The sequence below is a fragment of the Antechinus flavipes genome, chromosome 1, assembly GCF_016432865.1.
Source record: "Antechinus flavipes isolate AdamAnt ecotype Samford, QLD, Australia chromosome 1, AdamAnt_v2, whole genome shotgun sequence".
NCBI lineage: Eukaryota > Metazoa > Chordata > Mammalia > Dasyuromorphia > Dasyuridae > Antechinus > Antechinus flavipes.
This window is the reverse complement of record NC_067398.1, coordinates 282,274,880-282,287,556: the sequence shown is the minus strand read 5'-3', so window position 1 is coordinate 282,287,556 and position 12,677 is coordinate 282,274,880.

Here is a 12,677-nt window from a genome sequence, read left to right as displayed (position 1 = left end):
AATGGAATTTCTCTTTGTATCTCTTGCTGTTGGACTTTGTTGATAATATATAAAAATGCTGATGACTTATGTGGATTTACTTTGTATCCTGTAACTTTGCTAAAGTTGTGGATTGTTTCTAGTAGTTTTTTAGATGATTTTCTAGGGTTCTCTAAGTGTACCATCATATCAACTGGAAGGAGTGACAATTTGATTTCCTCATTACCAACTCTAATTCCTTTAATCTCTTTATCTTCTCTTATTGCCAAAATTAACATTTATAATACAATATTGAATAGTAATGGTGATAGAGGGAAACCTTGTTTCACCTCTGATCTCATTGGGAATGGTTCTAGTTTGTCTCTATTACATATGATGCTTGCTGATGATTTTAATAGATGCTACTGATCATTTTAAGAAAAAGTCTATTTATTCCTACTCTGTAGTGTTTTTAATAGGAATGGGTGTTGGATTTTATTAAATGCTTTTTCTGCATCTATTGAGATAATTATATGACTTTTTAATTTAGTTATTAATATAAGCCAATTATGCTAATAGTTTTCCTAATATTGAACCAGTCCTTCATTCCTGGTATAAATCCTACTTGAGCATAGTTTATTATCCTGAGGATGACTTTCTGTAATCTTTTTGCTAATATTTTATTTAAGATTTTTGCAGAATATTCATTAAGGAAATTGGTTTATAATTTTCATTCTTTCTTTCTCACCCTACTTGGTTTAGATATCAGCACCATATCTATGTCATAAAAGACATTTGGTAGGAATCCTTTTTTCTTTATTTTTTCAAATAGTTTATTGGAATTAATTGTTGTTTAAATGTTTGGTAGAATTCACATGTAAATTCATTTGGCCCTGGAGATTTTTTCTTAGGGAGTTGATTAATACCTTGTTCTATTTCTTTTTCTAAAATGGGACAATTTAAATAATTTATTCCCTCTTCTGTTAACCTAGACAATCTATATTTTTGTAGATATTCCTTCATTTCACTTAGATTATAAAATTTATTGACATATGGTTGGACAAAATAACTCCTAATTATTACTCTAATTTTCTCTTCATTCATGGAAAATTCTTCTTTTTCATTTTTGAGACTAACAATTTGATTTTCTCCTTTTCTTTTTCTAATCAAATTAATTAAATCTATTTATCTATTTTGTTGGTTTTTCATAAAACCAACCCTTAATTTTATTTATTAATTCAATAGTTTTCTTACTTTCAATTTTGTTAATCTTCCCTTTTATTTTTAGAATTTCAAATTTGGTATTTAATTGAGGGTTTTCAATTTGTTCTTTTTCTATCTTTTTTTAGTTGTAAGCCTAATTCAAAGATCTTCTCTTTCTCTTGCAAGTAAGCATCTAGAGATTTAAAATTTCCCCTAATAACTGCTTTGGTTGTATCCCCCAAATTTTGGTATGTTGTTTCATTATTGTCATTGTCTTAGATGAATTTATTGATTGTCTATGATTTGTTCTTCCAACCAGTCATTCTTTAGACTTAGATTATTTAGTTTCCAATTAATTTTTGGTTTATTTTCTGCTGGCCTTTTATTACATGAAGATCTGAAAAAATCCATTTCCTATTTCTGCTTTTCTGCATCTGATTTTGAGGTTTTTATGTCCTAATACATTGTCAGTTTTTATATAGGTTCTATGAACCACCAAGAAAAAAGTATACTCCTTTCTGTCTCCATTCAATTTTCTCCAAAGATCTATCATACCTAAAATTCTGTTTGACTGATTCTTCAGGTCTTATTGAATCATTCAGTTGCATTTTTCAATTCTAATTTTTAGTGTATTATTTTCTTCAGTTACTTTTTAAAACTCCTTTTGTATTTAGCCAATTGAATTGTTTTGTTCATTGCTTATTTTTTTTCCATTTGACGAATTCTGTTTTTCAATGAATTGGTATCTTTTTCATATCTATTTTGTAAGGAATTATTTGCTCTTTGCATTTCATCAAATCTAATTTTAAGGAATTTTCTTCAAATAATTTATATTTTTCATTTTCCGTATGCTCTTGCAAAGATCTCCTTTCCCCATTTTTCTTCTCTTTTAAGATCCCTTTTAAGATCCAAGAAAAATGGGGACCAGCTCATATCTCCCTTTGGGGTTTCATCTGAAGTTGAGTTGCCTTTAGGAATCTCATGGTTTGAAGTCTGTGCTCTCTCTCCATAAAAGTTGTGTCTGTTCAGAGTTCTTTTTGCTTTTTTGCTCATTTTTAAGGGTTGGGACCTGCTCTTTAGGCAAAGGAGCGACAGCCCTTTAGTTTGCCTTGGGGCTGGTGTTTCTGACTGACTTCCAGTGCTGGGTAATCATAGCCAGGTCCCATGTTCCTTAGGCTTAGTGGCTTTCAATTTGCCTTTTGTAATCACTTTTGGGGTTTTTGCAGCAAATCTGCTAAAACCTGTTTGCAACTAAGATAGAATAGCCTAATAGGCTCACAGAAGATTCCTTGCTGTGTGGATGCCACAATGCTCTGGCTCCCCACCCTAGCTCCTTGCCCTGGGCTCCCTATACTGTGGTCTGAGCCCAACAGACTGTCCCCCTCCCTGATTGAAACAGAGCTGTTCTGAAGTCCTTCCAAAGTATCTTTTTCAGGAAATGTGTTGTACTCCAAATATTTGTAGGTTCTGTCACTCCAAAATCAGTTCAAAGGCTTAATCTGCTGTTGCTTTGAGAGAAGGTCAGAAGAGGTTACAGAAAGCCATGTCTGCTCTCTGCCATCTTGGCTCCACTCCTCTAATTTTACACTAGCCTTTTTTTTTTGTAGCAATGCTTCCTAAGGCCCAGTTGATTTCATTTTCTAGGAAGTATGGTTCTAGATCAGTAATCATATCATCATGGCTATTGATGATAAGATCTTTCTTATATAGTTCTTTTGTAGTTTGTGAACTTACTATATTTTTAGACATGTATATACTCATAAAATATTTTTAGGGTTTTATTTTTTCTAATTTTGAAAGGAGCCAGAAATAGTCCTCGGGGGAAATGTATATATTTTTTGAAAATATTATCATTACTTTTCTGTTATTTTTTCCTCTCTTAACTTTTCTTTTAGGCAATTGGGATAATTTTCTCAGTCACACAGCTAATAAGTGTCAAGTGTCTGAGGCTGGATTTAAACTCAGTTCCTAGAACTCCAGGGCTGGTACTCTGTCTATTACCCCACCTCACTATCCCTTCTTCTTAAGTTTTGGGGTAGTGTTTTTTTCTCTTAGAAATGTCCTTTATCACCTCAAATTTCATCCAGAATGAGTAATGGCCTATCTGTTGTTTTTTTTTTGTTGTTGTCCTTAAAGGCAATACCTCTAGTTAGAGCCTGAAAAAGAAATTCCTTATTGTGCATTGCCTTTCTTTGTTCTTGGCTGTTGGAATCTTTACAAACTGCTAACTCATTAGAGTTGATATATTATTGATCTGATCTTACAAGAAGATGTTTTGGGCCAGAATCTGAAACAAGGTACTAAGTAGAACTAATTGATACAATGCTTGTGTTCACACCTTTACTCACTGGAGTTCACAAGTATGAGAGATTCACAAAGTTAACTGTGTAACTTTGTGAATTCACATCTCCCTTGAAGCTCTTAGGGCCAGAGAGCACTGTGGGAGAAAACCCATAATCCCTCTCTCTCGTATCCCATAATTCCTCTTTCTCGGATAAAAGAAACAGACAGAGGCTCTTGGACAGATTTCAGTGAAATTACGCCAAAAGCCCTCTCTCTGAGGCAAGAGAAATCTATTCAAGAATATTTTCCAGTTGGCTGGCTGGTAGCGAAAGAAGAGTTTTCAGGGGAAGAAGCTACGAGTCAAGAGTTCAGTGAAGATTGAGAAGGCTCTCTCAGAGGCACAACCAGATTCACTTCATCTCACATCACTGTGGTGGCTGGGCTCCTGCACTTCCTCCACTGAGATCAAGCAGGTCTGAAAGACTCGCCAGAAAGCTAGCCAAGCCCCAAGTGAAGGAGACAAGACATTCATTCCATCTTTGTGCTGGATGGAGGCTGAAGAAAGCAGAGGCAGAGGCTGAAGGACAAAACCTTTGGATTTGGAGACATTTGGAGGGAGCTCTTGGAACCAAGCAGAGAGAGAGGCCTCAACTAATCAGACTACTTTGGAAGGAGAAAATAAATGTTTGTATTTTTACCAGCTGGCTGCATTTGGGGTAATTATTGATCTGAACTGATACTAAGGCTGCCTCCAAGAAAACCTCCCCCGAGAAACCCATTCTCTCCCCCCGAGAGAACCTTCTTATTCTATATATTTTAAAAGAAGATCACCACACTTGGCTCTTTTTCTCTTCATTTAAAAAAAAAGTATTCAGTAAAAATCATAGTCTAGGATGAATGGCAATGTAATTTAGGGGAAAAAGTATTGCCAATCAGGACATCCAGGAAAGGAGTTGTCAGTGACTGTACCCAACCACCTTATTTCTCAAATGAGGGGTTATGTTATATGACTTTTAAAAACTGTTCTTGATTTTGTGACCTATATGAAAGGCCATTTCAGGGTCTCATAAGTTTGCCATTGCATTTTTTTTGGCAGCTAAAACTCTATGCACATTTGTTAATTTTTATGACTGTGAGCTAAGTCAGTTTCCCCAAACCAGATGACTTGTCCCAGATTTACACAAAATGTGACTTACTGAATTGTATTTGCCTAAAAGGAATCCAAGAATCCTCGTAATTTCCCCAAAATGGATTATTTGTGTTTGTGTGTGAATGTGTTACCCACAGAATCCTTAGAGATAGAATAGACCCTAGAGATCATTTAACCCCAAACCCTTCATTTTGTAGATTAAGGCCTAGAGAGAAAAATGGATTTTTCCATGGTTACATATCTCACTGTGGGTTCTGAAACTCTAGCTCTGAGTAGCAATAAGCAACAACTAAAGCTTTACACTCAACAAATGTAAGTAAATCTGAATCATTTTTAGATAACAAAAGTTTTCCCTATGGGAAAAAAAATTACTATATCCCAGATGATTAATCAATAACACTATTTTCTACACATGATATAACACAATACAATACAATATAATACAACAAATATTTATGCAAGGTACCAGGCAAGACAGAGTTTAGAGAAGACATAATCCTTTATTTTGTAGTCTAGTAAAACTACCTTGCTTTAGGATACATCATGCTATCAGTTAATCAGCTATCAATAAGCATTTATGGAACACCTATTATATTCTAAACACCAAGCTAGGTGCTAGGCATATGAAAACAAAAATAAAACTCTCCTTGTCCCTAAGGAGCTTAAATTTTCTTAGAGAAGAAAATGTGTCATTCTCCCACTCACCAACACTATTTACCAAATAAATAAGGGAGGAAGGATAGCACTAGGAGAAATTAGGAAAGATTTCACAAAGTGAAAGCTAGATACTTTAAATGGAAACCTCTGTTGCAATTCAAAAATTCTATCTGGTTTCCTTATTTTTTTTCTTTTTGGTCATTGCTTTGTTACATTGAGATATGGACTCCAAAATTTTTCTGGGACTCTAGAACAACAGTTTTCAGAGTGTGATCTGGGGACCAAGCCCTAAAACCCTTTCAGGGAGTCAGAAAGGTCAAAACTATGTGTGCAATAAGACTAAGATCTTGATTTCTAATATGGTAAATATCAGCAAATATAATCCACATAAACAAAAGATCTTTGAGAGGGTCTTTAGTAATTTTTAGCATGCTGAGATCAAAACATTTGAGAACTACTTCTCTAAAAGTAAAATGGGGAATAGTCAGGTAGTATTGCATTCTATAAACTTCAATTGCTTTTTTCTGGAAATCCGTTGAAGTCTCTGAACTTTCCCAATCCAACCAACCTCCCTTTAAAAAATAGACTTTAATGATATCTAGTTTTAATGATATTGTTTAATGAAAATAGTTTAATGACTAGATTTGCCTTCGTTTCTCTACCAACCTTCTTCTTTGTTACCATCCTCTTATGGGGAAATATCTCTTATAAATTCAACAAAACCAATTAACACATTAAAAAAAGTCATGATATGCAATGTTCTATAATATGGTTTCCAACCCCTTCAAAGAATCAGGGAAAGGATTCTCTAGTATCTTCTTTGGACAACTTTATTTTTCAATTATATAATTGTAATCATTGCATATATGGTCTTCTTAGGTCTTACCTGACTTTGCATGAGTTCTTCTAAATGTTCTCATGATTCTCTGTGTTCATTATTTTTTATTGGATGACAATATTCCATTTTACTCATATGACATAGGTTTTTAGCCACCCCCAACTGATAAGCATCTACTTTGTTTCCAATTCTTTTTTGTTACTATGGAAGGTACTGATATAAATATGTTAGTGAATACAGAAACTTTTTGTTAGTGATCTTCCTGAGCTATATGCTTAGCAGTAAAATCTGTGGGTCAGAAGATACAGCCATTTTTGCATTTTATTTTCATAATTCCACTTTGCTTTCCAGAATTGTTTATGCCAATTCACAACTTTACCAACCATACCCTTCTAAACTGGGCCATTTCTACCCTTGTTAAAATAGTCCTAGGAACTTTCATTTGAGCCTTGGTTCCTATAAGGAATTGGGAAATATTCCCTAGAGCACTTTACTGTACCATTTAAACCAATGAACATTAGGAATAAAACTCTCTTCCACACAAGATAAATTAACTGATCCTGGGCTGTAAGGTACTATTTAGTGCTTTTAGCTGCTATTTAGATTTACAAACACCTGTCATCATCATGGGAAAAATGTTAAGGATCTTTCTCCTTAGAGTCTTAGCAATACTCTTATTTTATGTGACCAATTGTTGCAGAAAAGTTCTAATATCTCATACCATTTGGCCCACCTGTTCAAAATTATTTTTAAGATGTAAAGTCACTTAGACTTGGGGATGTTTTATTTTGATAGTTTGTTTTCTATAGGTCCACTGCTTTGTGGAGTGGATGTGGTAAAAAGCGTGTGTTTACCCAAATACTACAGGGAGATTTGATGCCTTAAAACCATAAATTTAAATATGATTACTAGAAAACATCAATCATTGTGAGAGAAAGAAAGGGAGAGAAATAGACAGACAGACAGAGAGAGACAGAGAGAAAGAAGAAAGAAAGAGAGAGAGTGAGAGAGAGAGGGGGAAGGAGGGAAAGAAGAAGGGAAGGAGGGAAGGAAGGAAGGAAGGAGTGAGAGAGTGAGGGAAGGAATGGAAGGAGGGAGGGAAGGGGGAATGGAGGGAGGAAGGGGAAAAAGAAAGAAAGGAAGAAAGAAAGAAGGAAGGAAGAAAAGAGTTAAGGAAAATGTCAAAAGGGAATCATCTCTCTCCAACCCTCTGAAACATGTTAGGTAAAGGCCTTTTAAATAAGTCAAAATGATTTACCTTTGCAGTAGCTTCATGCTGGAACATATAGTTAGATGCCTTATTATTTTGAGATTTTGGGAATATGCATTCTCTTAGGTAGATGATTATCAACTCATATTCTGACTCTGAGCTAAATTAGACTCTCATTAGGAAGGATTTTTCATGATAACTATATAAGAATTTTCTGTAGTTTTTTTGTTTGCAAACTTCATCTTTGTTTATTTTTAATATGGAAGTATGGAAGTATTACCTCATGTAGATCAATTACACAGGAGATTAGCCCAGAAAGTGAAACCCCTGAGTTCTCTACCTATAGAATAAAGCAAATTTAGAATGTTATAACTTTTTTTTTTAATCATCTGAGTGTCTTACTTAGCAATCTTGTCCATTTCATCATGTCAAATCTTGCTGAATCAATGAAAAAGCAATTGTTAAGTGCCTCCTATGTCCAAGATTTCTCCTTTGGGTATTCATTGGATCATTTTATGGTTGAAAGGAAACTTAGATCTAGCTTAATCATTATCATCAGGAAATACAATGAGAGCTTAAATGGCTTGTCCAAGATTTTACATATAGTGGTTTTGAACTATTTGAACAAGAACCAAGATTTGAACCCAGGACCTTTGAACCGAAATCTAGCATTCTTTACAAGCATACTACTTTGTTTTTATTTTACAATCAGAATCAGTGTGTATTTGTGTGTGTGTGTGTGTGCTTTTACCAAACTTTTGATTTCACTGAGATAAGAAACTCCCAATGAGGGAATTTTCTTTCCTAATGTAGATCTACAAGTATTCTGAAACTTATAGTTTATAGAGTTAACCTAGCACCTAGAGACTACTAGGTTCATAATACTACATATTCATAAATTCATGTATATATTCATACATATATGTGTCAGAAGTGGGACTTGAAATAGGCCTTTTTGTTCCAAGGCTGATTTATCACCTACTATACCAAGCTGTTTCTATCAAATATCTGTTAGAAAGCAAAACTATTAAGAGACTATTCATAAATTTTTTTTCAAAAGAAAGTTTAAGTATTTAATGTAGCTGATAGATTATGAATTGCTTATAGCAGCAATTTCCCCTTAAAAGTTCACAAACTTATTGGTATTTGCAACTCTGGTATGCAACTTTGTTTTTACAGAGATTCAAAACCATCATGATCAAGTGCACAATGATTTTGGCATTTATGCAATAATTAGATGAAAGACTGATCACTTTTGACAAGAAAAAAAAATCTTGCAGTTTCTCAACCTGTCATCAAATTGTTTCCAAAGTATCATTAAGGTTTGAAATTCAGTCATAAATTGCTTATCTTCTAAACCTTGCACCAGAGTAGCCCTCTTTCTCTTACCCTATAATCATATCTCATCAGCTTAATCATATGATAAAGGATGGTACATATGTTTTTTGTTCTTACAGTACAAATGTCAGGCTCTTTGAAAATCATTATCCCTGGGCATGTGTTTACAAGTCATTCTGAAACCCTCACAATCAACCACAAATGTTTTGCTGAAACAAATCTTATATTTCTTCTTACTGTAATAAAATTCATAACTTTTCAACTTTGCTATTGTGCTAAAAAAAGAACAATTAGAGTCATCATAATCTTTTTGTGTGGAAAGATAGTGTAGAGCTAGATTGTGAAGATCTTGACAAATTATGGAGCTCATAATTTATCCTGAAAACAATGAGGAGTTGCTGAAATTTGGGGGGCAGAGGAATGACATACTCAGTCTTAAACTTTAAGATTTGGCAAGTATGTGGAGGATGCATTGGAGAAGACAAGGAATGGTTACAGAGAGACCAGTTGGAAGATGATTTACAATAATCCTAACAATAGGTGATGGTGGCCTGGCCTACAATGGTTGTGTTGAAACTAGAGAGAATGGAATGAATAAAATGATGTAAAGATGAAAGAATTGACAAGGTTTGGCAAATTATGTTACATATATTTATTTGTGAGTGAATATAAAGAGACAAGAAGGTTGTAAACCTGGGTTACTGAAAGAATGGTAGTACCTTAGACAGAAATAAAAAAGTTAGAAATATGAATGAGTTGAGGGAACAGTTCATTTTTGGATTTGTTTGAGATGCTTATGGGACAACTAAGTACTTAATTAATGTTTATTGAACAAAACTAAAAAGCTAAGCTAAGCAAAAATCAGGGCAAAGGGGTTGGGCTGTAAATTCATGAAATACAGGATGGACAGGAAGAATGATTCCCTAGAGATCTATCAGAATATGGTAACAACTTACTCTGATTTGGGCTACAAAACAAAAAAAACAAAAAAGCAAACTAACAAATATAAGCCTTTAGGCACAGGTTGAATCCATGCAGGAGTAGAATTTTCTGAATGCTGCCCATAAATTCACCTCCATATAATTCACTTCTGAACATTTAGGAGTTGGCTACATGTCAGTAGTTACCAAATATTTTTGCTGAAATAGATATGGTGGGAGTGATGGATAGGGAAAATACAAATATAAATATGAACAGTTATTTTTTCCCTTCAAGGATAATATTCAAAATGCTGAATATTTTCTTCAATGGCTAGGTGATTTATTTGGCTCTTTTTGACTTTAGTCTAATATATTTTCTAGTTTTCATTCTTTGTTATTCTAAAATATTTTACAGAATTCAATACTAATTCAAAAGCCAGTTCCTTCCCTTGTATTTGCATTTCATTAGGTTTTCTAGCTTTTAAAAAATGGAAACAATTGAAGCTTTTTCTAAGGCCAATGAGACAGATTTTCCCCATCAAACTGTTTGCAACAGTATTTTGGTCCTTGTGGTTGGAAATGTTTATCTATGTATTTTCGTAATTCCCAGTACCATGGTATCTAAGCACCTGGAAAATCTAATTAGCCTTTTCTTGATTTACTGTGGACGAGAGAATGTCATAATTCTAGCTGTCTTCTCTATCTCCATTAACACCATTATTGAAAATGAAGACTCAGTAAGATTTTTCATTTACAGTATCACTGTAGGCTTCTTGTGTGATCTTGTCTGTGTAGAATAATTGCAAATAAATGAGAAGGCAAGCTTACCAACCAGCAACTAGAAGGAAGGTTCTTCTTGAGGAGATATCTTTGCAGTACATTTTATTAAAACCCAGTTTTGCCATTGGCAGCAAACATCTTTCCCACATCCCACTCCCATCCCCACTTCTGTGCAGAGAATAGCTTCAGCTCAAACTGCCTGGACTAGTATTTCATCACTAAAACATTGCAAAGAGGGGAATGAACTATGGCTTTTAATAATTCATAGTAATAATCTTAATCATATAAAATAAAGTCACCAAATTTGACACAGGCCATGAAAGGATCCCAGAATCCATCACACCAGTTGATGGATCATAGCATTCACTCATCACTTTTTGTTTCTCTCCCAAACTGGCTTTGTTCCTAGTATGTCAGACTTGTCTTGCAGTGAAGGCAGAGGAAGTACCATTTTTGTCACCATGCACTAAATTTAATCTTGAAAAGTAAGTAAATGGATATTAACCAAAATACTCATTTTCTGCATACCATTTGTCTAGCAAGACTGTGTAGTAGACTTATACTTTGTTCATGTTTGCAGTGAAATCAACTAAGAAAAGTTTTACATGTATTTATTAATGGCCTTAGAAGAACTATTAGAACATTGCATCTTATTTCTAGTTATCTTGCTGTAAAAGGAAGTACTACTAAGTGAATGGGAATAGGTTAAACATTATGTACTTTAAACAAGTATTTGGAATGATAATCATTTTCTGAAATCAAAACATAACAACTGTATGTGTATCTAGAAATGTATATAGAAATAATATATGTGAGTATATGTATGTATAGACACTCTCCCCTTCCCTCAGCTTCTCTCTCTGTAGATGTACATACACATATATGTATACATATATAGACACATAAACATGCATGTATATAACACACACATATATACAATGAAACAATGAAAAGAATCTATGATTTGGGGAAACAAGATATGAAATATATTTACCCCTATCTATTACTGTAAATGAATCAGATACCAGAGGAATGATGGGAAGGAGTGTTGCTTGTTCTGTAGCATCAAAAATATGATTTCATGCATAGATAATAGGTTATTTGAGTAACATGTATTCTGTATTATAGTATATAGTGCACACACACACACACACTCTCATATACACATATATATATATGATATGTAGTCTATACTATGATCTTTATATATTAGACTATATATACTATATATAATATATGATAATATATATCTAATATACTATACATAGTATAGCATAAACTATAATATATAAGTATATATGTATATACATTTATACATACATATAGTTGCTATCTTATGTTTTCAGAAAATAAATATCCTTTTAAATACTTGTTTTCACAGTTTTTACAGTTTTTAACCTGTTCCCATTCATTATCTATATATGTAGATATCAACATTTCTCTATATGTGTATATCACTATTCACTATGATTTTGTTGGAATCTTTACAAACTGTTAGGTCATTAGAGTTGATAGAGACAATAATTATCTAATTTAGCATGGTTCAGTATCACTGATCTGATCTTACAAGGAGATGTTTTGGGCCAGAACTTGAAATAAGGTACTAAGCAGAACTAATTGATACAATGCTTGTGTTCACACCAGTACTCATTGGAGTTCACAAGTATGGGAGATTCTCAAAGTAAACTTTGTAACTTTGTGAATTTACACCTCCCTTGAAGTTCTTAGGGCCAGAGAGCACTCTGGGAGAAAACCCATAATCCCATTCTCTCAGCAGAGTCATATATAAGCCCAGTCAGGAGAGTTCAGCTGAATTAGATTGGAGAGGAGCACTCTGGTGCAGACACGGAGCACTCTGGGAGATTGAGAGCCAGAAGCCCTCTCTCAGAGGCAAGACATATTCAAGTTGGAACTGAATTGGAGGCTGAAGAAAGCAGAGGCAGAAGCAAAGGACAAAGCTGCAAGAGCTCTTGGAAACAAGCAGAGAGATAGGCTTCAAATAACCAGGCTATATTAGAGGCAATAAAAGATCTGAACTTTTATCACCTAGCTGTGTTTTGAGGTGATTATTACTTTCAACTGCAACTAAGGCTGCCTCCAGAAAACCTCCCCTGAGAAACCTGCTTTCTCCCAGAGAGAACTATTATTTTAAAAGAAGAAAATCACCACATGATTTTATTAATTTTGTCAGTGTAAGAAAAATCTTAGAGCTAAAATTCTCTCCATCCATGTAGATTGACAATTTGTCTTTAACTTGTACCCCTGTAGTCACCTGGAAGCACTGATAGGTTGAGCAATTTGTTTATCAGTCAGGACTAGAACCTGAGTCTTCCTGACTCC